Source organism: Grus americana, chromosome 4 (genome assembly GCF_028858705.1).
Source record: "Grus americana isolate bGruAme1 chromosome 4, bGruAme1.mat, whole genome shotgun sequence".
NCBI classification, from domain to species: Eukaryota; Metazoa; Chordata; class Aves; order Gruiformes; family Gruidae; genus Grus; species Grus americana.
Window position 1 is genome coordinate 70,594,845 of NC_072855.1, and position 25,376 is coordinate 70,620,220.

Here is a 25,376-nt window from a genome sequence, read left to right on the forward strand (position 1 = left end):
GTCTTTTTAAGCAGCTTGTTCTGTATAAATTGAGGGATTTTTTTTTACTAAGTCAGCAATATCTGGGAATGAACTGATCAATACGTTCTCACATCTGCCTACACTCATTGATGGCAGTTTCCCAATGTCCTAGACAAACACCTTTTTGCAGTGTTTTTAGCTTCTGCTTTCTTGTTCCAAACTTAAACTGAGTTTAAACAGCTACTGAAACATTTCCAGCTGGGAGAGAGGAAGCTGTAATAGCGAACCCTATGATGGGCTGAATATGCCGTTCCCTTTTGAGTTGCAGGAGGAAGAACCTACAATAATATTTGTTTTGGGTAATGGTTATTAAAAGCCAAGTTCTCAGGGAACTCTTCAGTGTGGGGTAGAGAATTCAGACAGGGCTCTGAGAACGCCAGCTTTGTAATCCATTGCATATATGAGGTCCCTAAGAAAAAGGTTGCAGTCAGTGGATAAATGGATGTTCCTTTCCTTCATAGAAGTGATTATAGATATGATAGGGGAATAGTTTCATGCTTCTGTGACTGGCAAATAACATTTCTTGTTTCTCCTCTGCAAGAGAGATTGGATTCTTTATTTTGTCAAGTTTTTTTTCCTCATTAATATAGGAATTGCATAGGAGGACAGTCTTCACAAGCTCTTTTCCATGTATCTGAAATGATGAAGAATGGTGCTCTTTAGGAAAATAAATCCCTGAGATGTAGACAGGAGGTTTATCTTTGTCTATTTATTACAGAGCACTTGATGCCATGGCACAGGTTTAACTGAGAGGCAACTTTGGGTTTGCAGAAACATTTGGGCTCACGCTTTACCATCAGCCATCAAGAACTCAGCTTGCTGCAAATCCCAGAAGAGGTGCAGACCTGGCAGTTGTGAAAACCATCTGCTAACTTACAAAAAGCCACTTTGCAGTATGTTATATTTAGACATTGGCCAACTTTGGGGACCCTGGAGTACCTTACTTCTGCACAGGGATCCCCATCTAGCAAATATCTAAATATTGCCAGGGTATAGATTGTTCTGCTGTCCATCGATGTGGTGAGACATGGCCATGGTGGTGCATTGTCTCCGCTTCCTTCTTCCAGTGCTCCTCACATGGCTGGTGAAAGCAGCACGTGTGATGTTTCTCCTCTCCCTCCTTTTCCCTGCCCCTTGCCCCAAGGCTGTGGTGCGGGAGGAAATGATTTTCAATGATGCTGAGTAAAATCAGGTGTGGGAGCCACTCAGTCACCTGTGCAAAGCCACACGGTGCCGTGCTTCCCAGTTATTTCTCAGTCTGTAGCTGCACTTAGCCCAAGTGATTTGAGTGTAGGTGTCTGTGAGGTTTGGACTTGCACAACAGGCCAGGTAATGAGCTAAATAAATTTTGCAGAGTGAACTGGTATGTGCTCATGAGTCAACTTAAATGTAATGGGAGTTAGGGGTGCGTTTCACTGGGGGGGACAGAGCCCCAGTGCTCAGGAGCGGTGTGCGGCTTGCCTGAAAAGCGAATGTGTTTCTGCGTGCTGTTGTAAGAGGCTGCTGGGGAATGAGGGTTGCCATAGCAATACAGAAAAATTTTAACCAGCTAATACTTCCTACACAGCTGAATAGAGTGGGCTGAGTAGCAGAATCTGAATTCATCATCTTTAGCACAACGAAGTTCACTTTAAATGCATTTATTAAATGTTTTCTTATGTCACACTGGATACTCTACAGGACCTCAAAGTGCTGCGCCAGTGTAACATATAATCTAGAACAACAGCACTCAAAGATGGGCACATTTAAGTGGAGTGATGACAGCTGAGTACCACAACATAAGATGATTCAAACTTTGGTGAAAAACCAAGTATGACAGTAAGACAACTGCCAAGTGATGCTGTGTCCATTTGGAAGAGATAAGGACTTTGATTCTGACAGTCCCTTCTGTGGTCAGGCTCCACTACAAACTGCATATTATAGAAGGCTGAAAAAAAACTTCTAAAGAAACTTACCACTTTCTCTAAAGCACCCACTGTCTGACTCTCACTTTTTCTTTCTTTTTCTTGATCCATCCTGTACCAGTCTTCTGCCACTGACACCAGGCAGTAATGGACGCTTTCAGAAGCTGCAAAGACAGAGCAGGGAGAGGGTTCTGCCTTCTCTGGTACGCCTGTCCAGGAGCTAACTTGCCATGCAAGCTGCGTAGGTGACGTGTTCACGAGCTCTTATGTGTTTGAGGGGAGAGGGAGATGTTTGGTTGCTGGTGTTTTTTGTTTGGTGGTGGTTTTTTTTATTATTATTATTATTATTTAGTTGCTTAAAATAATGAGTCTCTCTTACAGCTCACTTTTAGATTGACTACCTTGAGTAGTTTCGTATTATCAACAAGCTTTGTCCTGCCATTATTAACTGACTTTTTTGATAGTTTATGACTGTGTTGAATACTATGGGTCTCAGAACAGATCCTTGTAGGATTTGTGACAGAAAAAATATTTCATCAGTTGTGAAAACTGAATATTTACCCTGTTTCCTATCTCTTAATAGTGATTAATTCATAAGCAGATGCTCTCCTTTTTCCTTTCACATGGAGCAAGATGAATGTGGGATCTTGTCTAAAGGGTTTTGAACACAAGAGTTTCAAAAATTCTGCTCAGTACTAAATCCGACATCAATTCCTAGGGAACCTGGACGTTTTCTATACCATATTTTTTTCCAGCTTGGGGAAATAAAGTTGCTTAGTTGCTGAGGATAATAGTTCCCCCCCCCCCCATGATTAAGAACTGTCGCAAGTAGTCTATATCCAGATTTCTCCTATGAGCATGTCCAAAACACTCCGAATACTTAGGTCTGGCTTTTCTGAGCCTTTGGCCTTGGTGCCGCGTTCAGTGCAGAGACATTATTCCAGGCACAGCAGAGTTAGCAGGCTCAAAAGTCTCACGGCAAACACATTGTTCTGAAGTAAGTTTGTTATGAAATCACGCTGTCTTCAGTGCTGACAGAGGCGATTTCGTTTTTGCTGAATACGGTGCAAAGTAATGAATCCCGCTATGGACTTGCAGAGTTACATTATACAGTCACCCAAGGGGGTTCTCCTTGTCCTTGCTGTGCATACAGAAATGTGCAGCCTAGCAAGTTACTTGTATGTGGCTGCATATTTTATTTTTCCTCTAAACACTGTGCTGTCAAAACCGATCTGTCCTGTCACGTGGAGGACCTGTGTGTCAAGTCATAACTAAATCCCTTTGAATAAGAATAGGATGCCTGAATTGCATCCTTTTTTGAGTTTCCATCTTTTTGTGTTTTCGTTTTTTTTGGTTTGGTTTTTTTTTTTTTTTTTAATTAGCTTGATTGCTTTTGGTAGCACATGATGTCTTACAGGCGCTGCCCACAACTTTAAGCGCAGAGAGGCTCACGGCTAGCTGGATGCTTTTGTAATCAGCAGCAGCTGGGTTCATTTGGAAGCTGGCATGCTTGCATAGCTGGGCCTGATGGCTGGTGACTTTCAAGAGAAATCCAGTTGTTTTTATAAACCACGCATTTCTGCAGCGTCGTCCATAAGCTAGGGGATGTTTTTCCTTGTCAATAATCACAATAGATCTGCGCCTTATTCTTTTGGGTGTCCTCTCTGTTTATTGTCACTGTCTTTAAAGCATTTTTAGTTTTTTAATTGTGGTTTCATGACTGACGCATTACAGAAGTTGCATTTTTTTACTGTACGAGCATCTTTGTCTTGATGATCCCCCGAATAGTGATAACATAGGGACTGAGGAGGAAACAAGCTGTCAGCAGATGTGAAATTTTACAATGTGAGAAGATTCAGTTCCCTGTCCTTGTTATATCTCCAGGATTGTCAGGAGTGAGATCCTACGAAATTACTACAATGAGAGATACGTAGATAAAAAAGATGGGTAAGAAGGAAATACACATCTGTCCCCACTTCTGATTTGAACTAAAAATCTAGAGGCGATTAGCTCTTGCTCCTCATCTTCAGCGTTCTTATGCCCTATCAGCTGTATTTTCTCAAATGAATAAACAGTGCTTCTACCCCCTCTAAATTTTAGAGCAATTTAGTGAAATTGGTGACGTTGTCTCAGGGGATTAGGCAGCCACAGTGCTTTGACTTCCAATGAGACAGAAATCCTTCAGGATACATACTCACTACAGTATTAGCAGACTCCTCTCTTTTTTGTCTTGCCTCCCACATTCCCACTCACGCACCGAGCTACATGCCAGCAACAAATAATAATAATATTGTCAGGTCTGACTAGCCTGCCTTGATTCCGCTCCTGGTTGTGCTTTCTCCCGCTGCAGCACCGAGGCATGCTGAAACAGCGAGTATTGCTAAGCCTCTAGCCGCTTCCCGCAAACCCTCCCTTCCCTGCCGCGTCCCCAGAAGGGCAGCTTGCGGACCAGCCAGAGAGCAGCCGAGCGTTCCGACACGCAGGAGATGATGTCCTCAGAAATGTAGTGACATACCCTCAGGAGTGCGACAGCAGAACACAGAAGCGCAAGGATCGCTTCAGAAAGTGTCTGCGAACATCTGCTGCTAAGCTCACCCGGATGCTTGGGCCCCGGTGTCAATTATCCGAGTTTATGCTATAGTCCAGGCATGTCACAGAACCCTTTTGAAAAGGGGGCTTCAGTTCCTAAGCGATGTCAGAGTATTAGTAACTTTATGATCTCAGCCTACTAGCTTTTGCCCAAATCCGGAAGAATCGCTGTAGGTGGATGAACAATGAAACGCTATTTTAGGTAGAGAAAGATACAAAATTGTTGTATTGCTTCTACTGTGTAAGTTCTATTCTAAAATTGTTATAAAATAGGGAAGCTAGGAATGCTGTTTTCTTAGGTAATATCTTACAAATTTCCTGTTTCTGAAAGGTTGTGTAGAAAATACTGCCAATTGCAGATGGATCCCATTAGAGAGTTTAACTGAAAATTACATGCGGTTTTATAAACCTGTGGTGGTTGTACCCCCCAGAATTGGGGCAGGTGATGGAATTTTTTACTTCTTATTTATGAATCTCCCCGTGAGAACTCAAACAGGAGAGATCCCTTCTAATAACACATTTGGCACAGTTCTGAGGAAATGGATACCAGAAAGCCTCACTAAAAAATTAAAACAATATTTCCTCTCCCCCAAAGCCCTACCGCCATGGACAAAAACAGAGAAAAGAGAGCAGGATAAAATAGATGTGAAATGTGAGGGTTCTTCAGAAGGCATTCTCAAGAAATAAAAGAACACATTTATATTTTATAATGTGGTCCCCAATCACCAAAGAAAAAGCATAAAATTAAGCAATTCCCTATAGACATTCTGTATGATAGCACTGGTTTAATAATTAAAACAGAAGTCTTTTTTAAAAGAACTCAATGTACGACTCCCTCCTTCCTTCCAAATGCATTACCCTGACTGACTGGGAGAACTCCGCATGAAGCAGTTCGATGCTATAGTAGCAGCTATATTTTTTTTTTTTTTTTTAACTTCAGTTTCCTTCTCTCCTCTTTCTCTTATCACCCTGGATTTCACAAGATGATCTGATTGACTGCCTTGGAATGTCACAGTCCCAGTAACGTGGCATTTTCCAGAAGTGCACAGACAGGCAGAAGGGAAGCCAAGTGAAAGAGCCCAGGATATTTTTATACATCTGCTCTCTTTTCATAGTGATGTTATGTCACGTGGAAAACTGGGCAGCTTAAACATACCGTTTCTGCGCACGAGACTTTACGCACTCCGATCTGATTACAGATAATAGCATCGGTGCGTCTGATATGCTGTTTTAACAACATATGCGTTCTACGTGGGCCGGAGTTGAAAGGGCAGCAAAACATGTCAAACCTGCGTCTCCGTAAGCAGAGGAAGACGCTAGCCTCTGCAGCCAGTGATGTCATTCTGGGGCCTCTGGTAATTCAGAAAGTTTGTTTCTCAGAAGGCCTGTGGGAAAAATTGTCAGAGAGGGATTGGTTAAGGGTAGGGATATATTTTTATTTATTTATTTATTTAATCCAGCGAGCACCGACACATAAATTTAGCAGTGAAAATATTTTCTGTGGTTGCTTTGTGAGACATCTTGGGTGATTGTTTTGTTTTTCTCACACAAACGGAAGAGCTGCGTCCAGGGAAAGCTTTGCAAAGCACAGGTTGGTAGGAATACACAAAGAATATGAGTGAATAACCAGTGGGTTTTGATCATCTCTTAATAAGTAATTATGACTTCACCAGAAAACACTGCTTCCAAGAACGTGGCAAATGTTATAATACACACAAAGGAACTAATTTTCCCAGTGAAAATAAACAAATCCTGCTATGAATATAAACACCTTTTGGTCTTTGAACTCCCATGTTGGGAATGTTATTTCTCAGATGATATTTTAACACGATGGCTTTGCTGTAGTGCAAAACAGTAACTTTGGGATAGATACTCCCTTTTGTTGTTATGTGGGTGGGAAAGTAAACTTCTTTAATTTGAGGAGGTGAAGGAGTCACCTCCACAGCTCATTTTCTTTCTTTAAATACTGTCTCTGAGTAACTGGGAAGGCACCAAATATCCTCGTGTGTTTTCTGTTAGGCTGAGTTACTGAAGCAGGAGCCTTGGGAGCCGATGTGGAATGTGAAGTGCAGAAATTCATGCATTTTCCCGTTATTTATATAATGCAAAAACCAGGATCACTGAAACGGACTAAATAGATTGCCACTCAGGCTACTTGCTAGCAGGGTGGCACTCAGCCCCGGATGGAAAACTGTGATGGAGAAAAGCAGAATCGTGTCTCCTTTTCAATGCTACCTGGGAAAAGCAGATGTTTTCCGTTTTCCCTTTTCTTTGTGCTCGTTCAATTTTCTATCTAAAGAATAGGACAATACATCTGAATTCCTTGTCATGCCTAGTTACAGTGCTTGGGATTTATTTTTCATGTACTGGAAAAGCCATATCTGGCCATCAGTTTCCAAAATAGCCTTCTGCCTTCCCATCAATATGCAAGCTGTTATACTACCCTTAGTGTATTGGAGAAGGCATGGTAATGAATATGTAATTCCGTAAGGATTTTTCTAAAGATTTTTTCCTATGTGACCTTTTCTTAAACTCAGTCTCTCTTCATCCCTTCCAAAAATTAAACATGATGTAGAGAGAAAGAATTTGGTATAAAGTAGTTTGATAACATTACCATCCAGGCTGCTAGCTATTTTGAAGATCTATTATTTCATATTTCACAGCCTCTACCACTTCTACCTTGAGCTCCACAAGTCGGTCCTGGTTATATCTGAAATTTGCACCTTGGAAATGTCATCTATCTAGTAAATGAACAAACAAGGGAAGGGGAAACCACAGGAAAATTCACAGAACAAATCCACTTTGCTGTGTTTTCTATTAAGGCTTTTCTTGGGTCACGTGGAAAACTAGGCACCTAAATTCATATTATGGAGTAATGGGATTTGTGTGAATCTCCAGTGGCCTCGTACGAATATTTACACCCCTTGTTGTCTGAAGAAAACGGGCTGCATCACGGTACAGTTGGCCCCAGCCCTGCCACGTGATCACTACAACTTTCCAAGAGGGCTGGCAAGCCTCTGCCCTCATTGCCTCCCTTTTAAATCATAGCCTTGCTGTTCAGAAAAGCTTCTCTTGCACAGGGATTTTTAAAAAAAGAAAACAGCTGCTGAAAACTTTGTATTTTCTACATAGTGTTGAGGACTATCAGGATTAATGTCGTGTGCAATAGTGTATTTCCCTTTGCTTATATATTGATAGGGCGTGATTTCATAGTTTGCTTTTCTTTATTAAGAATCAGTGTTTTTCAATACTTACTTTTAGCATGTAGCTCTTTCTAAAAGACTGAAGACAGACAAGATGTCATCCGTGGAGCTCCCCATGCAAGGTACATCGTTAAGTCAATGCAGCAGCTTTCAGGTTTTGCTTTTGCACGCAAAATGGTCTCAGAGGGCTTACGATGAGTAAGGAAAGTGGTAAGGGGGAATAAGGGAAGATGAGGGTGGCAACATGTTGCCTTTCTGGAGAACATGTTAAGAGGCAAGCCAGTATGCAGGGTTGGCATATTGAAGGTTTATATCATGGGACAGCAGCTCCCCTTTATAAATCACTGCGATGATAAGGAAAACACACATCCTGTCCCTGAATCCAAGGATGAAAAGCCTACATTTGTTTTTCTTCCCTAAGCATCTTTCCAGATACATATTCTCTGGCTACGTAATAACTTGAAATGGCCCCCAACTAATCTCTCTTTTTAAACATTTAAAACTCTTGGTATTTGAATTTAGAAAACAGTAACCAAACCATAAATAATTTGTAGATAGAGGTTAAAAAGGGATGAAAACCAGAAGACTCAGAAAAGAAATATGTTTGAACTCCTGCTCTGGAAGCCAGAGTGGTCATTGTCCTCCACCGCTAGGGTGGGTGATGCTTTCCGGACCACCTCCTTGAGAACCACCTTTATGGAGACAGAAGAAGAAGAGAGGACTTTCAGAGGCTCTGCATACTCCCCTTCTCTAAGATGCCTTTTTTTTTTTCTTCCCCTTCTTGGCTATGACTTCTTCATCAAGTCTCTACTAGTCCTGTAGCTGTCTGGTACGAAGCAAACCCACAGGATCGTACGCAGTGCTTTTAAATCACAGACACCTTGGCTTAGGACGCAGGAATCCAGCACAGTCCTAAGGGCTCGATATGATACTGTCCTGCCAGGCTACACCACCTAGTTCCTGCTCCCGCTTTAGCTTCCCAAATCATCCTCAGTATACTGTTTTGTGATAACATCAGCCTGAAGTCACAAAGGCTTGCAAAGGCCAGATCCTCCTCAGTGAGAAAAGTTACCAAGTAATTTGACTTCTTCTGCGCCAAAGTGTCACTGAAGTAAATTGGGTTGTTATTCTCTTGGATTCACAGAGGTATGACAAGTCTCTTTCTTTCTTTTCTTTCTTTCTCTTTCTTTCTTTTTCTTTCTTTTTTCTTTTTTTTTTCTTTTTCTTTTTTTCTTTTCTTTAAGAGATCAGGCATTCAGAGGTAAATGCTCTCCTTCTGGTTCTGTGAAGAGCTTTTACATTTCAGCGGTCATACCATTGTAACGAGTGAAACCAACAGACCATCTGGTCCTCTATTTGATCTCTGGTAATGGCCAGTACCAGATGCTACAGAGGACAGAGCAGCAGAATCCACAGCCGAATAACCAGCCGACAAGAGATGGCTTTTTCAGCTCCTGTCAATTAGTGGCTCATTTATGCCTTATAAAGCGAGAACTTTTTATTTCTTGCACTTTTTGTTATCCAACAATCTTAGTCTTATAATCGTTCAATACTATTTTGGCCTCGGATTCTGGAAATACTGATGGTGGAAATATATTTCTTCTCCTCCTCCACCTTTTTCAGGCATTCGTTTCACTTTTGCAGTTGACAGTAGAGATGATGACAGGATTTTATGTTTTATGATGTAGAGGCAATTTTCGATACAGCAGAGCTATCCCAGTTAATTTAGTAGAAATACAATTACTTAATTATTTGTTCCAGTGGCATCCTGTTCTTCAGCTTGGAATTGTTATTTCATCCTAGTTCAGTGGGAACTGGTTTTTGTACTGATTAGAGTAGAAACCGGAACAAACCTTAATAAATACTGCTGCCGGATGTACAAGAGGACCCTGGTTGAGTGGACCTTGCTTTGATGCAGGTCAGACATAAAAATATCAAATCCTAATTTATAATTCAGGATTATTGAGTCCAGTTAGGACCTCAGATGCCAAAAGCTTTGTTACCTCATCTGTGTCTAACTGCATGCTCCTAGAGCCTTTGCCACAACAAAGTGCTACCTTCATTAGTACCTCTTGGAGGTACTGCTAAACAAACTGTTCAATAATATTTTCCACTTTGCAGGTTTTTGCGTTAATAAATAGCAACAAGCACAAAGTGGGTTTATTTCAGGCTTTTGCTTCCAATTAATATGTTACAATGCACCGTTACTGGTCAGGCAGTGGGATCTTCTCAGTAATGGTTTGTGTATTTTAACTTGTTATTTTTAGCTTTTAATCATATCACTTATCCTTTGTTTTCCCTTTCATGCCAGAATGGTGAACCTCTGTGTCTCGTAAGATGAAATTTGATGCACTGATTGTCTCAGACTTCAAAGATTGAGCCAGAACTTTAGACCAGCGCCTCTGTGTTATGCGCATGTGATGGAGAGTCGGAGCTGTGCAACTCTGCCTTTCTAACCAGGCGGTATGGGAACGAGGGTCAACGATCAGAAATGGAAACAATGCTGCACTGGTTTTGGCTGGGATAGAGCTGATTATGATCATAGCTGGTTGAGGCAATGTTTTGGATTTGTGCTGAAAACAGTGTTGATGACACAGGGATGTTTTCGTTACTGCTGAGCAGTGCTTACACAGAGCTAAGGCTGTTCTGGTTCTCACAGCACCCCACCAGCGAGTAGGCTGGGGGTGCACAAGGAGTTGGGAGGGGACACAGCCGGGACAGCTGACCCCAACTGACCAAAGGGACATTCCACACCATATGGTGTCATGCTCAGCATGTAAAGCTGGGGGAATAAGGAAGGAAGGGGGGACATTTGGAGTGATGGAGCCTGTCTTCCCAAATAACCATTACGTGTAATGAAAATGGCTCAACTCCTGCCTGCCGATGGGCAGTACTGAATGAATCCCTTACTTTGCTTTGCTTACATGCGCAGCTTTTGCTTTCCCTGCTGAACTGTCTTTATCTCGACCCATGAGTTTCTTCCCTTTCACCCTTCCTGTTCTTTTCCCCCATCCCACCGCACGGGAGCGAGCAAGCGAGCAGCCATGTGGGGCTTAGCTCCCTACCGGGGCTGACCCCCAGCAGATGCTTAAAGACTCAAGTATTCTCCCCAAATGGCTGTTGACTTCCTTGGCTTGCTTTTTTAAAATGACTCAGACTCCAAACTTCCAGAAGTCTTTCAGATTCTGCTAATTTCTCAGATGTTTTGACTTGCTTTTTCCTACCTTTGCTGTGCTTTACAATTTTCTCTTCTCATTTTGCTCTTCAAAAATAGATCTAACGGTGAAAAGGACAGGGTGGTTTTTTTTAAAAGAAGGTTATCTGAGAAAGAAAGGTTCACAAATCAGATCTGCCATCTAGCCAGAAGAGGACTGCAAAGAATTAATTAATATATGGAAAGAGCATGCAGCAGAACATGATTTCACTTAGAGTGCACAGAACCATCACATTTATGACAGAATTGCTTTGCAGGTACCTCAGGGAACACAATATAAAAAATAATCTTATGTGCAGAACGAGAAATAGTGGAAAAGGCTGCACATTACTGAAAGTTAACTGCGAAGTCCTGAAGAGTAATTTTGTCAAGTGTGTAGGAAAGCTAACGAAGTCAAATAGCTGTGAAGTCTTGCTGCTGCTTCATGGCAGAGACACAATTGATTTGGCTTATATAGAACTGCACGTGTCAATAGATCAAAAATTCATGCACGCTCTAGAAGATCATCAGCCTTTTGGACAGGCTTAATGTGCAATATGCTATATTGCTACGGATGCAGATTTAGCAGGTTTGAGAGGCTTGCGGTGTACAAGTGTAGATACAGATTGGTTCTTAGATAATTAAATGTGCAAATACTACCTCTGATAGCTGGGTTATACGGTGGTGTCTGGGTACAGTTCTTTCAAACCCTGCATAACACGGACATTTCAGTGTATCTGTCATCTGGCAAAACTCTTCCAGATTACACAGAAATGCTGATGGAATTAGTTATTTTCCTCTTCGCTAAAGACAAAGTTACCTTTGTTTTCAGCTCAGTTTGGTGAAACTGTATCAACAACTTTTACAAATCGCTGCAAGGGGGGAGGGGGGGGAATGAGTAAAAAATAATCTTTTTCCGGTGTGCATATTTACTGTGGCATGAAAAGACAATTGCTTCTCACCGTGATTAACTGCAAGAAGTCCTACCGCAGCAAAAAAGCCAATGACAAATTGGTACAGGGAAAGGAACCAAATGAAAGGAATAGGTTTTCAATATACGCATGATCTAAAGCATGGCCTGAAGTCACCAGATGGCTCAAGGGATTAGCAATGCTATATAGTCTTTTCACCTTCCTCTTCTGTCCCCTCCCCTTCAAGCAACAGGTTCAAATGTTCAAGTGACACAAGCATCCAGACAGACACAGCTCACAGGCTCTTTATCTACAGCAGGCAGCGTGGTAAAAGTCATCACTGTCCAGTAGCGTTATCTCTGAGAAGAATTATATGCTGAGGCTGTGTGAATATTTCGTTGCCGATGAAAAGAAAAACATTCATTTGGGTTAAATTGAAATTTTCCCTTTGAAAAGTTTCGGTTTATTTACAGGCCCTTTCAAAAGATGTCATTACGTTTATGTTCATTTTGTAAATTTTGAAAAGAAACACTGTTCTGAAAGGAAAGCAGTGCAGTTTTTAAAAACTGTTACAAATCTCACGTTTGTTTATTCCAATTAGGAGGAAAGGGTTAGATGTAAACCATAAATCTGTGAACATGCAGAGCAGATCTGATTCTTAATTTTCAGTACACAGCGTGATATTTTGCTGAAGTTTGCTTCTGGTCATATTATCAGTTTAGGGGAACACATGTGCGTGCCATAAAAGTGTGATCATGACTGTTAATAAGTGAAAATCATTTAGGAAAACTTAACAGACTACGTACTATTTAAGACAACTTTGTAAGTCACCATGAGCAAAGGCAGGGTAAAAGGTGTTGAGGAGTTGTCTTTTCCCCTGTATCTGTAGTGCTTGCTTAGTAAAAAAAAAAAAAAAAAAAAGGACTTTAATCCTTGTTGTGGGGGCTATAGGCAGTGATTCAACAGCATGAAAATCAATATCCGAAACCATTCTACATTTAAATTAACAGTACTAATTATAATAATAATGCTAAAAAATACTAAAAGCGGGGCGGGGGGGGAGGTGAGGTAAGGCAAAAAGCCACTAAGCCTGGGTGTAAATGGAACCCAGAATACTGCTCCATTTATTCTTGTGTGGCACTTCTTTAATTCAAAAAATATATATCTAGCTCAAATTTTCAGCTGGTCATACTCTGCTAACTTTTACCTATAGACTTAATTTACTCTCTCTTTTCTTAAATAAAAGTAACATTTTATCCTCTATGCAAGATAAATGCAGAAGAAGGAGGGGAAAAAAAAGGTAGTTGAGTTTAATGACCTGATTTTATGCTACAGCTTTGATAAAACTCTACTTTTCTCCTTTTGCTCAGTCACTTGCCTTCTGATGCCTACTTTTGCAGGCAGTTGTAGTACAGTGCATGATTTATACTTCAGATGCTAAAATATTTATTTTCCTATATGTTCAGGCAAATTCTTAATGTTATATCTGTTTCTTTTGTAAATCTTGACCTTTCAAGGTAATATATCGGCCCCACTGATGTCGCTGGCAAAGCTGTTTTGGACTGGGACAGAGGGGAGGTTACCCTCAAGGATGTCATTGCGGTAAGGCTGTAATGCTCCTAGGGAGCTCCTATATTCCAATTACATGCATATCGTTGTGATTGCACCCTGCAAGGTTTTTAGTCTGACCCAGTACACGCTGTTATCCTCCGGAACGCCGTATCACCAGCTGTGCTGTGATGTTTGGGTACAAGGGTACATGTGAAGGCCAACGTCTGGGATGTAAAGCAGACTAATGTGGTTCGGTTTGCGGCTTGGTGCTATTCGTTGCCCTCTTTCCTTACTTCCAGTGGTGCAGGTGGGGTGGAGGCAGATAATGAAGCAGACAGACGTTAGTTTGAAATGGGCACAGTCTGGCAGACCTCTACACCCCTGGGGCCCTCTGGCAGTCCCTCCTTACTTAACCACAGCGCACATTCTCTAGAGTCAAGGAGCTTCTCTTTCCTTGTGCTATGTAGGAACATGAAGAACAAGAAAGGGGATTTCTCTGTCCTTTGCCCGTTTATATTTAGGCCACTCCGTTTATATTAAAAACAGAGAAGAGGGGAATGCTCAACTTAACAGTCCCTGGTTCTGTCAGGACCTTTCAATAAAATATTACTTTGTGCATAAAGAAATCATTAGATCAAATATCTTCTTGGAAGAGAAGTTCAAAACAATGTGACAGCCATCACTGAGGAAGTTCAATACTGAATAGGCAAATTTTGCTCAGATCCTCTTACTTATAGGGTCTTAACCTAATCATGATAATTAATGAACCTAGAAGAATAACATCAGGAAAATAAATAACATAGTGTAAGCTAACCTTGAATACAGTCTGGCACCTGGAAGCAGGGAGGTGCATGTCCAACGGGGTCTGCAGAGCAAACGACCGAGCACTACACCAGTTCACAGTAATTCACCTGAGGATAAGAGTTCACATCTCAGTAATCTTCTCCTGAGTCTCTTTTCCAGGCATTTCACATTCTGTCTCTATCTCATTTTCTGTCATTTGATAGTTCATAAGTAGCAGACTATCTTGGTTTTTTTCTTTAACAACTTCTCTTTGTAATCTCCCTTGTAGCTTGCAGGTTTTTTTCTGTATTATAAGTACAATGTATTGTGATACCATCACGTCAGCTACAACATGAATTTCAGCACACTCGCAGACTTAGCAGTTTTACGGTACAATTACTGTGATGGCTTTGGCAGACATATGAGCCTGCATTTCTTATTCAGGCAAAACTTCTCTAAGTTCATTGAATGCAGTTAATCAATGGAGACAAATCATGCTGACATCGAATTCGCAACGTTTGCTTTATGTTTATGTATCGCTACATAAAACTGGATCGCGCACTGGTACGTTGAGAGTTGTCAGCCACAGGCTTGGGGGCTTTGAGCCTCTCCTGCTTTCCCTGGTTGTCACAGGCTTCCTCTGACTCTCTGAAGGACACGCACCATTTTACTATCAGTTGAAGTTTCGATTCAAATAAAAATGTGGGGTTGGTCTGTTGGCGTTCAGCCATTTTAAAGTTCCTTAAATATCTTGGCTTCTGTGAAGTATCTGCTGTGCAAAGCGATGCTTAGTCTGAAAGTTGGAGAAGCGGTATCTAAACAGATTGAAGTTTTTTGTAGTCACGGTATTTCTACATGAACTGTTTGTCGAAGGGCAGAATGTAAAGCTATGGACTCTCAACATGGTCGTATGTAAGGCAAAAATGCTTTTTGGGAAAATATAGTTTCTAGTCCTTCTCTGAGTGCTGTCAGCGTTGTTTGAAAAATATTTGAGCCATAAAATTATTTTTTACGGGAAAAACTCCTTAAAACCAGATCTAACTGAAAGACTGAGTGCAAAATTCAGCCCTGCAAGTTCGGCGTCTCTATCCGATGTGCTAGACTTATTTCGAAACCGGGTAGTTTGGGACAATTTTACAGTTGCTCTCAGATTACAATAAAATCCAAACCAGGCTATAGGAACGTGCAAATGTTATTGTTAGCCTGTCTTTCAGCTCCGGTCTCATAAAATAAATCTGAAACCGCAGATTTCCAGCAGAAAGGCTTTTTTCAGACCGCTCGCCATTCAGGACCACGCGAGATAAGAGGGCGGTGGGAGGACCACCCTTTGGAGAGGTGGGCGCAGGGCGCGTAAACAGCTGTGGCTGGGCGCAGTGGGGCAGCCTGAATGGCGGCATTGTTCCTGGCCCGACCCCCCTCCCTCCCAGCAGGGACCCCCGGCACAAGTCGCACTCGCAGATGAGAGCTTAAACTCTGCCTGTTACAATTTAAGAAACCCTGACCGCACCGAAGCTTTATTAAGTCTATCAAATATCAGGGACGCTAGTTCACCTCCCCAGAGCCAGTTTCAGAGGTGTTCCTCAGCAGTGTTTACAAGAGGGTGGTTGGTTTTTTTTCCCCCCAATGTACGGCGGAATTAATTTTAAAAAGACGCCGTCAAAGTAATTTCCAGTGGAACTTTTACATTTCTCAATTAATTGTAGTTTATTTTTGAAGCTAACTCATTTTCAATGACTCATGATGAACCTATAAATAGTATCTTTAATATACACATCCATGTATAACGCTGTTCAATACCTTTACATTCGGCACATTCCAAAAAGGAAGACTCGGGAGATACTACAAACATATTTTATACAATTATATATGCCATGCATTCAGTAAAATCTTCTAAACCGATCGTAGGGACGCAATTCGACAGTGCTGACAGAAGTTCATCTTGAAACTTCCATGCCACTGCTGGGTTACTACACACATGTCCCTGCCTTTATTTCGCAGGGGATTGTTATTGTTGAATGCTTGTAAAGGTCGCGTATACCAGCGTTTGGAAGCTTGCCCGGGTTCCTTTAAATAACCCCAGGGACACAGAGTTTTGTGATTTCTGAGGCCTTTCTGGGGAAGAGACAGCAACAGCAATGCAGTTCTAGTTTAACGGTTTAACTAGCGCTTCATTTTGCGGAAATAAAGCAGCACCGTTTTCCCCGCTTAAGTCGAGTAACAAAGCTACTCATAGAATACAAGCTGTTGCATTCTGCTGCGCAAGAGTGGTGGTTTTTCCTCTGCCCTGGCAGTGGCAAAAGTCTGTAGTAAATGTATTTCAAATGTCTCCATTCTATCACTTTGTTAACTTTGTGTATAAAGGTTGTGAATGTGGTTTGTAGACGCTTCTGCGGACAGAAACATGCCAAACATCGCCAAGACAGAAGACGAGGAAGCAAAGCAGAAGGGAGAGGAGTGCAGAGGAATGCATGCTTTGCAAGTGCCAGTTTGCATTTCTCTCATATTCAAAAATTAAGTGTAGTTCTTCTGTAACAGCTCAACGTGCGCTCATGATAATGGCTCTAGTTAATTTTGCAACCTCAAAGTCCTTTGTTTGTATCAACAGCAGCTTAAGAACGTGGAGAAAGCAAAATAAACCCAACAGCGTACTTTAAACAGTATTTCAGGGTCGCCCTGCAAGCGTTCAGTTTGCGGTTCTGCTGCAAATCTGCCGCCACAGGCAACATACGGGAGTGCACGCAGTCCCCGTTTTGGGGGATAGGACGTGCTCGTTTATTCTTAGGCACACTATTAAAGCCTGGTTTATTTATCTTTTTTCTTTTAGGAGTATGATTCTATCTCAGAAAGAGCGATAGGGAGTAAATAAGGTGGCCCGATTTAATTTCTTGTTCTGCCACACACTCTGGCTCTGTGCCTCGTGTCGTTAATAGATCTAATGGGATTTTGGCGTGAAACCAAAGCGGGGGAGGGAGGAGGGGATGAGCTGCAGAGAGAGCTGCTGCCTTTCTCGACTCGAAAGCGATGTCAGGCCTATCAGCCTTCTCTTTAGTCCTCCCTGACAGAGCTGGAGGCATTTCTCTGTACGCGACTGTGTCTCATGCATTCATGAGGCTTTTTGACACCGCAGCCTCTTTTGTTACGAGCTGGATGGCGGCTCTGCCCTTCTCTCAGCTGCCATATGGCGCAGTGGAAAGGGGCTTTCAAAGGCAGAGCGGGACTGGGCGACCGAGGCCGGGAGAAGAAAGAAATCGAAATTGATTTATTTTCGGAGCAAAAGGGGCAAGTGACTACGACTGGTGGAGAGAGGGGGGGATGCCTCGGAATATAAACCCAGCTCTGGAGCAGGCGAGCAGGCTGTTGGGGTGACAGCCGTACTGTGCTTGTTCTCCTAGGCGCAGCGCTTGAAAATAAGCATACGCATTGTTGTTCTCTTAGTAATGCTGTCTGAGGGAGACTTTACAGCCCCGGTGCCTCAGCACCGGACCTCAGCAACTTCATTTTGGCTTGCAATTTTATATTTTTTGGAGAACAAAATCTCTCTGCCCTACCTTGTGTGTTACAGTCAAGTGTTGGTCTGACGGTCTTAGAAGTTTCCAAAAAATATCTGTCTCCAGCATGAAATTTAGAGAAGGGCTGTTTAAAGGGAAACATCAGATGATAAATTCTTTTCTCTGTTCTATAAGTGCAAATCCACTAAAATCAAATGAGTTTGTTTAGACTTACAAGTCATTACCTTGTTTTACCAAGGTCACCTACTCTATTAAAAAAGAGTAGTAAAACCAAGTCAGATTTAGTTCTTGTTGCCTTATACTTCATTCAGCTTCAGAAGGAAGCCTGTTTCACATCTGCCTGCAGTCAGTTTGACTTCCAGATTTGGTGGCAAAATATTTCAACTTGAAAAAAAAAAGGAAAATTATACGTACGTGTCTTAGTTAAGTGAGTTTCTTATGGAGAGTAATTAAATTTTGTGGCAAATTGAACTTTAATCCTGATGTCAACATGGATCAGAAAAAAAATGTCTAAGGACAAACTTCTCAACTCCATTTAGGAAAAATTCTGATAAAACTGGTTGAAATCGCAATTCTTATCCCCAGAAAAATTTTTAAACCTGTGTAACTATTTTCATACCTCTGTGGGACTGAACTAAAGTATGCAGAATGCATAGGAAGGGAATCAGCAATATTACTTAGAAATTTGAAACTTTTTGTTTTAAGTTCATTTGGTAGTGTTCTGTGTCCCCCGAACTGCTTGAAGAGACTTATGGGAATCGTAATTCAAGAGACACGTGAGAGGACTGAGGAGATGGAAGATACGGACCATTTCCACAGGAAGAGAGGATACACGGACAGAAGAGGCAAGGAGAGGGATATGGCACAAGTTTGAAAAATCATGATTGGCATGGTAGCTAGGGAGTCGTTATTCACTATTTCTTAATGAAAAGACTGGAAGACACCCAATACCAATTTAAAATAAAAGTTTTGAAACAAATCAAGGAAGTCAGACTATGCATAGCTAAATTGAAGCTCTCATTGCTGCAGAAAGTTCTGAAGGCTGAAAGCATAGATGGATTTAAACAGATTGAAATATTCATTTGAAGAAGCATAAAGTTGATATTACAGTGCTTTGGATGCAATCTGTAGCTCAGGAAGTCCTAGAAATGGCACATTTTTGGGAGCTGGGACAATATCTCAGAAGAGGCAATTAATTTCTAATTTTCTTGTATCTTCTTAGGTCTTCTACTGACTACTGTAAAACACAGATGTATACTAAATGAACGTTTTATCTGCCTCAGTATAATTATTGTTTGTTCTTACAAAATATCGCTTCCAGTAAGCTGGGCTCTCTCCTTCCTCCATTTACCCTGTCAGGTACCAGTCATACATTTACTTCTGTAGTTCACTTTTGAGGTTTAACTGGAAGGAAGATACTGAAGTATTTGGGAGCTACATCAGACAAGGAAAGCTAGCTCAAAGGAGAATACTCCAGTCCACTTCCCATGAGACAGCACGGGAAGAGCAAGTGGCTACTGAAAGAAGTTGAACTGTCTCAAAACAAAATATACTTTTCTGAAAAAGCAACTGTGTGGCTTGGATTTGACCCAAGATGATTTTTATAACAGACAAATAAGTTTTGAATCAAAATATTACAGACTTTGTTACGGGAAAAACCTCTTGCATAGAGATCGGATTTTCCTCTTCCCCAAATGTGCTGGTTAGGTTAGTTTAGCGATCGTTGTAAATGGCTTTCTCTAGGAGCACAAAACAGTAACCAGGGTTACTCATCATCTAAAGATGATTCTCACCCCCCTCTTCTGAAACAGCATTCCATATGTCTGGCTTGTTTCAACCTGGAGGTGGATCTTCCTTGTCAAGGTTTAGGACCATATGGTAGAACTGACAAAGGAGGAACGCGGTCAAAGGAAGAATAGGAGGCAGAGCCCTCAGAAAACCCAGAAGCAGTAGAGAAGGCAGTAGAGCAAAGCCGGATGACTGTGAGGGACAAGGGCTTCTGCTGTCAATCCTCGCTTGATAAAAAGCTGCTGTCCCCACAGACACATTTCTGTGCCCTTGGCTAATGCTGTTGCTCCGGGAGCTGAAGTGACCACCACCCTGTGGTTTCCGTTTCTCCCAGAAGAGAATCAAGTCCCTTTCACGTACAGACAGCACGTGTTGTATATGGTCTATTGCAATGTTCTTCCCTGTTTGAGGGATGAACAAAAAGCAAGGGACTCGCGGAAGTGTTCGTGGTTGGTGTTGGTGGGATCTTGCCATGCTAGCGGTGCCTGGCGAGGCACAGTCCCAGCTGTCCACCCTCTCATGCATCCCTCTCTGTCTTTGAGCATCCTCAGCCTGCAGCAGCACATGAAAGGAAGCTCACTTTTAAAATGTCCCACACCGCACAGCAGAGGTGTTGGGACAGATCACACAGGTCCACCGAAACCCTGTAGTACTTGGTGGAGTGAAACAGGCTTGTCCTTTCACCCTGTGCGCTGATCAGAGGAGATGGAGAAATGCCAGGCTGAATTCCCTTGGCTTGGCTTCAGCAATGCCTTTGAGTAAGAGTCAGCAAAGCTTGTTTTGAGTTAATGATTGTGCTACACGCAGTCCTCATGGAGAACATGTGCAAGGGATCATGTTCCCCTTTTATGCGTATGTCAGCCCTTGAGAAAAATAGAATGAGATGAATAAAACCACTTCATCAAGATTATTTCTGAGAATTTTCCACTGAGTCATCCAAGTTTCATATCTTTCAGAATTTAAATGATCTATATAGTTGTGTTTTGCCTTCTGCAAATAAATACATATGCAAATGAATGAAGGAAAGGAAAATAGTATTTCTGTGAGTTGGTGGTGGTCACAAAAGAACTATTGTGTTACTTGTTTGTTGTTGCATTTTTTTTCTCTTTATTTTTCCACGCTAGGAATAATTCACATTGTCAAGTTAAAAGACACCACAATTACTAATCACCTTAAAAATCGCTGCTGCTTTTTCAAAAGAGAAAAGCAGCATTTGAGCTAAATTCTGACCCCGCATTACAAATCAGTGTCAGTCACTAGCATATTTATTCAGTATTCTCTAGCTATTTTTACAGTAGGAAGAGAGAGACAAATTTACATAAAAGAACAGATAGGTAAGTAATAATTTTCTTTTTTTTTGTTCTTTTTTGCCTATATTTTTTTATTATTGTTTCTGTTGCTATTCATATTTACACTTAAGAAAGGAAGAAATGCTCTGCTGGGCCAGACCAGTGGCCCATGTCCCCTCGGCTTCTTGGCATCCAGAACCATGGTACTGGCTGTTCGGGGCTAGGCAGGAATGTACCCCCTTTTAGTCCATTTGATGATGACCTGTTGACCATGAGTTTGTCTAATCCTTAACCTGCTGATACCTCTAGATAGGAAATTGGAAATATAGATGAATAAACAACTCATGTGAAAGACGGCATTCTTATTATGTTTAAACCAAAGCTTTACAATGTAAAAGAAAGTATGCAGTAAAACATACCATTTAAACAATTTTAAAGTGTTTTGTAGAATCACAGAATTTGACCAAATAGCTCTTGACTCACACATAAGGTCTAAACTGACTGTAGCATAATTTGCAATATTCAGATTGACAGGTTTACAATTTATTTTTGAATTATAACAGCAAGAGCTATGAGTTTAATGCTTTCAAGAATGCTAAGTATGATAAAGCAATCTTAAAACTAAGATAAGTTCATAAGTTTAATTGAAGAGAGTCAAAGTACTTAGCACCTTGCTATATTCTAAGTAACCTGTTTCTGCAGTACCATATGGTCAACAACTTTGACTCACAAGTGAAATGTTTATAACAAGGTCAAGCAAGTTATTTAACAATCTGCTTTTCATAGGGACTCAGTATACATTAGAAGCATGAAAATAAATTTAAATTCCTTTTGACAGGTGTCTTTGTTTCTGATAATTACTTTCCCAATATTATATTTGGGCTACCTGGTAAAACATCCTTATTCTTAAAGGCAGAGAAGGAGCTAGATACTCGGTGCTTCAAAGGTAGGTAAAACATGTTAACGCAAAACACCCCTCCCTCCCCCCCCCCATTTCAGCAGCCCCCACAGTATTTCCAGTATGACTTGCTTGTGAATCCCTATTACAAACCAATGGTAATTGTACTGCATGTGCGTAGTTTTGCCCTGTTGTTCAAAAAGGGTGCTAATGCATCAAAGATAGCTTTCTTTGGGTACCGCAGCTACAGAGAGTCCCTGAGGCCATGGGATCTGAACTAATGTTTATCACTGTATAAGGATATGACATCCACCTTAATTTTCACTGAATACAGAGTTTTGGAAAATCATTCGACAGGACATTAGACAAGAACTGCTCTACTCGGGCATCTCAGTTCATGATTCTGGGTAGCACAGAAGTGCCAAAATGCATCGGTTTTCAGTTGCTGTTGTTCATGCATGGTTTTGACAATGAAGGCATTATTATATCAGATTCATTCAAGTATCATAATTAGGTGCCTCATCACTTTACAAAAGTTATGTCCTATCAATAACTGTAATGACAGTAAGATTTTATATGGGATAGCTGTAGAAGGATATGTGTATTTGATGTTCAAACATAAACCGATAGATTAACAGCCTGTCGTAATTATTGTTGTGCTTTTTTTCAGGGGAAGCAACTGGCGGTGCTCATTGCACCCTGACTGTCCTGCAGCGTACAGGTAGGTCCTTGCTATCGATTGACAACCGGGACTGGTCTCGAGCCTTGCCTAGCATAAGGGGATTTTTGGAGGAAGGTTTCTCATTGACTATACTCACAGGAAATTGTGACTCAGAAAGGACTGGGCAACTACCAGTTTATCAGAGAAACCTTTGAAAGCTGTGACTAATGGTACTGAAAACTTACATTTAGAGACACATATGTGAGAAAGTTGCAAGTTGGTTTTATATTGCATGGAAGATTTTATGGAGCACTTCACGTTGCACCTATTACTATGTGTTGTCGTCTTCATTTTAGCAGCACTAAATCTGCAAGACTGCAGTAAATAGCTCAGATACAGTCTAACTAAATGAATACTGTAAATTCCTGGGAGAGCAATATGCCAGGAGTTGACACTAGCTAATCATATGGTTTTCAGGGAAACATCTTTTTTATTTTCTACCCAAAATTTCCAATAGCAACATGCAGGCAACGTACAGGTATAGCAAAATATGCTTGAACTAGCACTGTTAAGAAATTATTGCTTGTAAAGGCTGAGTAGAACTTTACTTTCCAATTAAAACAATTTGGTTTAATTTTAAATATCATTAATGTGTTAGTAATGAAAATAGATCAATAGAATATAAGCTGAGTGTTTAAAAGAATCTTAGGAATTCTTTCAGCCCATGTAGGAAAGAAAACATTCTTATGTAAAAGTTGTTCTTTTATACCAGAACTGAGTAATGTAGGTTATACTTGGTATTGAAGCAGAAGAAATCAGTAGAAATCATGGTGCTCAAAAATGGTTTAACATTCAGGGATGAAGACATTCTTAAAAATATTTTTTTTTTTTAAAGACACTATTTAGAGCTGGCATTGAGGTGGGACAGTTCTACACAATCACTTTCAGACATATTTCACATCATATGAAGGAAGCGGAAGGATATAGGCGCTGCATCTCTTCTGCACACAAATTCCTGTGAATCAAAGCCCTGACTGATGCTCTTTGTGGAGATTAGCCTTCAACAATCCAAGTAAGTTCAAAAGCTTGATACCTCGTTCAGTCTTCTTTTCATTTTGTTCCTGTGTTTATATGTTATCTCACATCTACCTGTAATTGCAAAGACTATCTTTTTCTACTACTATATTCTTTTTATATTTTCTATATTCTTTAGAGGTTTAAATTCTAGGAGCTAGAAATGGGAACATAAAAGAAGCACATGGATACTAAGAATATCTGTTTTGACGTGTAGCATCAAAATCTTTTCAAGCAATTCAATAGTGGCGAGCCCACAATATTATGAAATACATGTCATATATGTGCATGATGATCTTAAAGGTCTTTTCCAAGCAAAATGATTCCATGATTCTGTATATGTACATACACTATTTCTATAGTGGGCAACATCAGAAGGTTTATGTGCTATCAGTATCTTAGAAGTTGTATCTGCCATTAAAATGTCAACCAAGTCACAATGGTCAAGATTTTCCCAGATTGTTGTTAAGTTCTCAGATCCTGATTAGAAATGGATACGCAGGAAGCTAGTTAATTTTTAAAAGCTCTGAAGAGTTACTGATTTTTACTGATTTCAGTATGATACGAGCATTCATAGACATTTACATTTCCAGAGATAACAGCACTCTAGGAAAAGCTGTGTCCATTGTACCCTGCAAAGGAAGGAAATTGGGAGCTGTGCTTCCCAGGCCATTTCCTTCACTGGAAACTTAGGGTTCTCAGCATCTTTTGCTGAAAAGCAACCTCTTAGTTAAGTTTATTTGCTTAAGTTACAAAATTTTGTTATGTACAAAATTCCATAGCCATTGTAGTGTGGCAGTTAATTAAAAAAAGAAAAGATCTGTATTCCTTACATCTGAAAGTGTCCAACGCTTTTACCCACAGAATTCTTCAAGGAAACTGGTACTGGTTATGTCCATGGCATTGCACGTGCTGGGATGCATGGTATCCTGAACTGTGTGGGCTGGGAAGGAAAAAAAGAAGTCTGGGCTCCTTTTCATGCTTAATGCCCAGTAAACTAGTTAATTTATTTTATAATTACTTTGTGTCCAGTTTCATTAGTCATTCTGCTCTCTGCATCATATATCATTGATTTCTCATAAGCTAGAATTGTACTTCGCTCAGCAGCCAAAGGTTTGCTGCTAAGGATTTTTAACTTTCTGCCAGATGGTTTCTGCTAAATTCTGAAAAAGAAAACCCCACGTACAGGTTTAACCTTTAACACAAGTCCTCTCTTTTTACCCCCAAGTTAAGTGCAGGTCAGTGGCATGCTTTTCTGCAGTCTTGACAGATGCAGTAGGTGATTCCTTAAACAAACAAAAACCTAAGCAGAGGCAATATTTGCACAGGTAGCTATCAAGTCAAACAAAATAAGCCCCCATTTCATTACTGAACACGGCGCAATAAGCACATCCAGCCTCTGAACAGAAACACGTTTCTTCTGGCATTTCAGCCCTAGAACATATTGAAGGATCCCCATGGCCAAATAAAGTCAGTTGAAAAACTGTGTGTAATGAGAAGCAGGATATTATCCTGTTCATCACTTTTATGGGGTCACATGCCTTCTAATGCTAAAGCTGGATCATATAGCGCTTTAGTCACACAATAAGTAAGTAAACACTGAATCCCCCTCTTCCTGTCCCTGCTCCTTCCTCCCTGACCCTCAGAGGAACTGTGGAAAGAGCGAAAGAAAGGGAAAAAAGACAACTTACATTTGCTAGGGTTTAGCTTCTGGCAAGAGACATTGTAAGGAATTCATTTCCTGGCACATAATTTACATGTCCAGTCCTCCCTCCCACTCTTTTTTTTTTTTTTTCTCCCACCCTTCCCCCCATTCCCCCTCCAAGCTGTCTCCTCGCTCCGCGGCGTTCGCCGCAGCTTCCTGCCGTATGTTTGCTTTCTATTTTCATATCCATGGGAAAGGAATCTGCTCTAGCACAAGGCTGCTATGCTGCCTGTGCCCGCGCCGCCTGCCGCTGCCACCTTTAGCTTAGGCCACAGGTATTTAGACTTCATTAAGTGA

General features: G+C 41.0%; 1 long non-coding RNA gene across 1 annotated transcript; it reads right to left on the reverse strand.

The window, feature by feature from the left end:
* Positions 1–20,567: 20,567 nt before the first annotated feature.
* On the reverse strand, positions 20,568–25,152 carry LOC129206229 (uncharacterized). Its single transcript, XR_008577062.1, has 3 exons — positions 25,066–25,152; positions 24,208–24,317; positions 20,568–21,046 (listed from the first exon to the last, which is right to left on the reverse strand). It is a non-coding gene; the product is annotated as an uncharacterized LOC129206229 (long non-coding RNA).
* Positions 25,153–25,376: the final 224 nt, after the last annotated feature.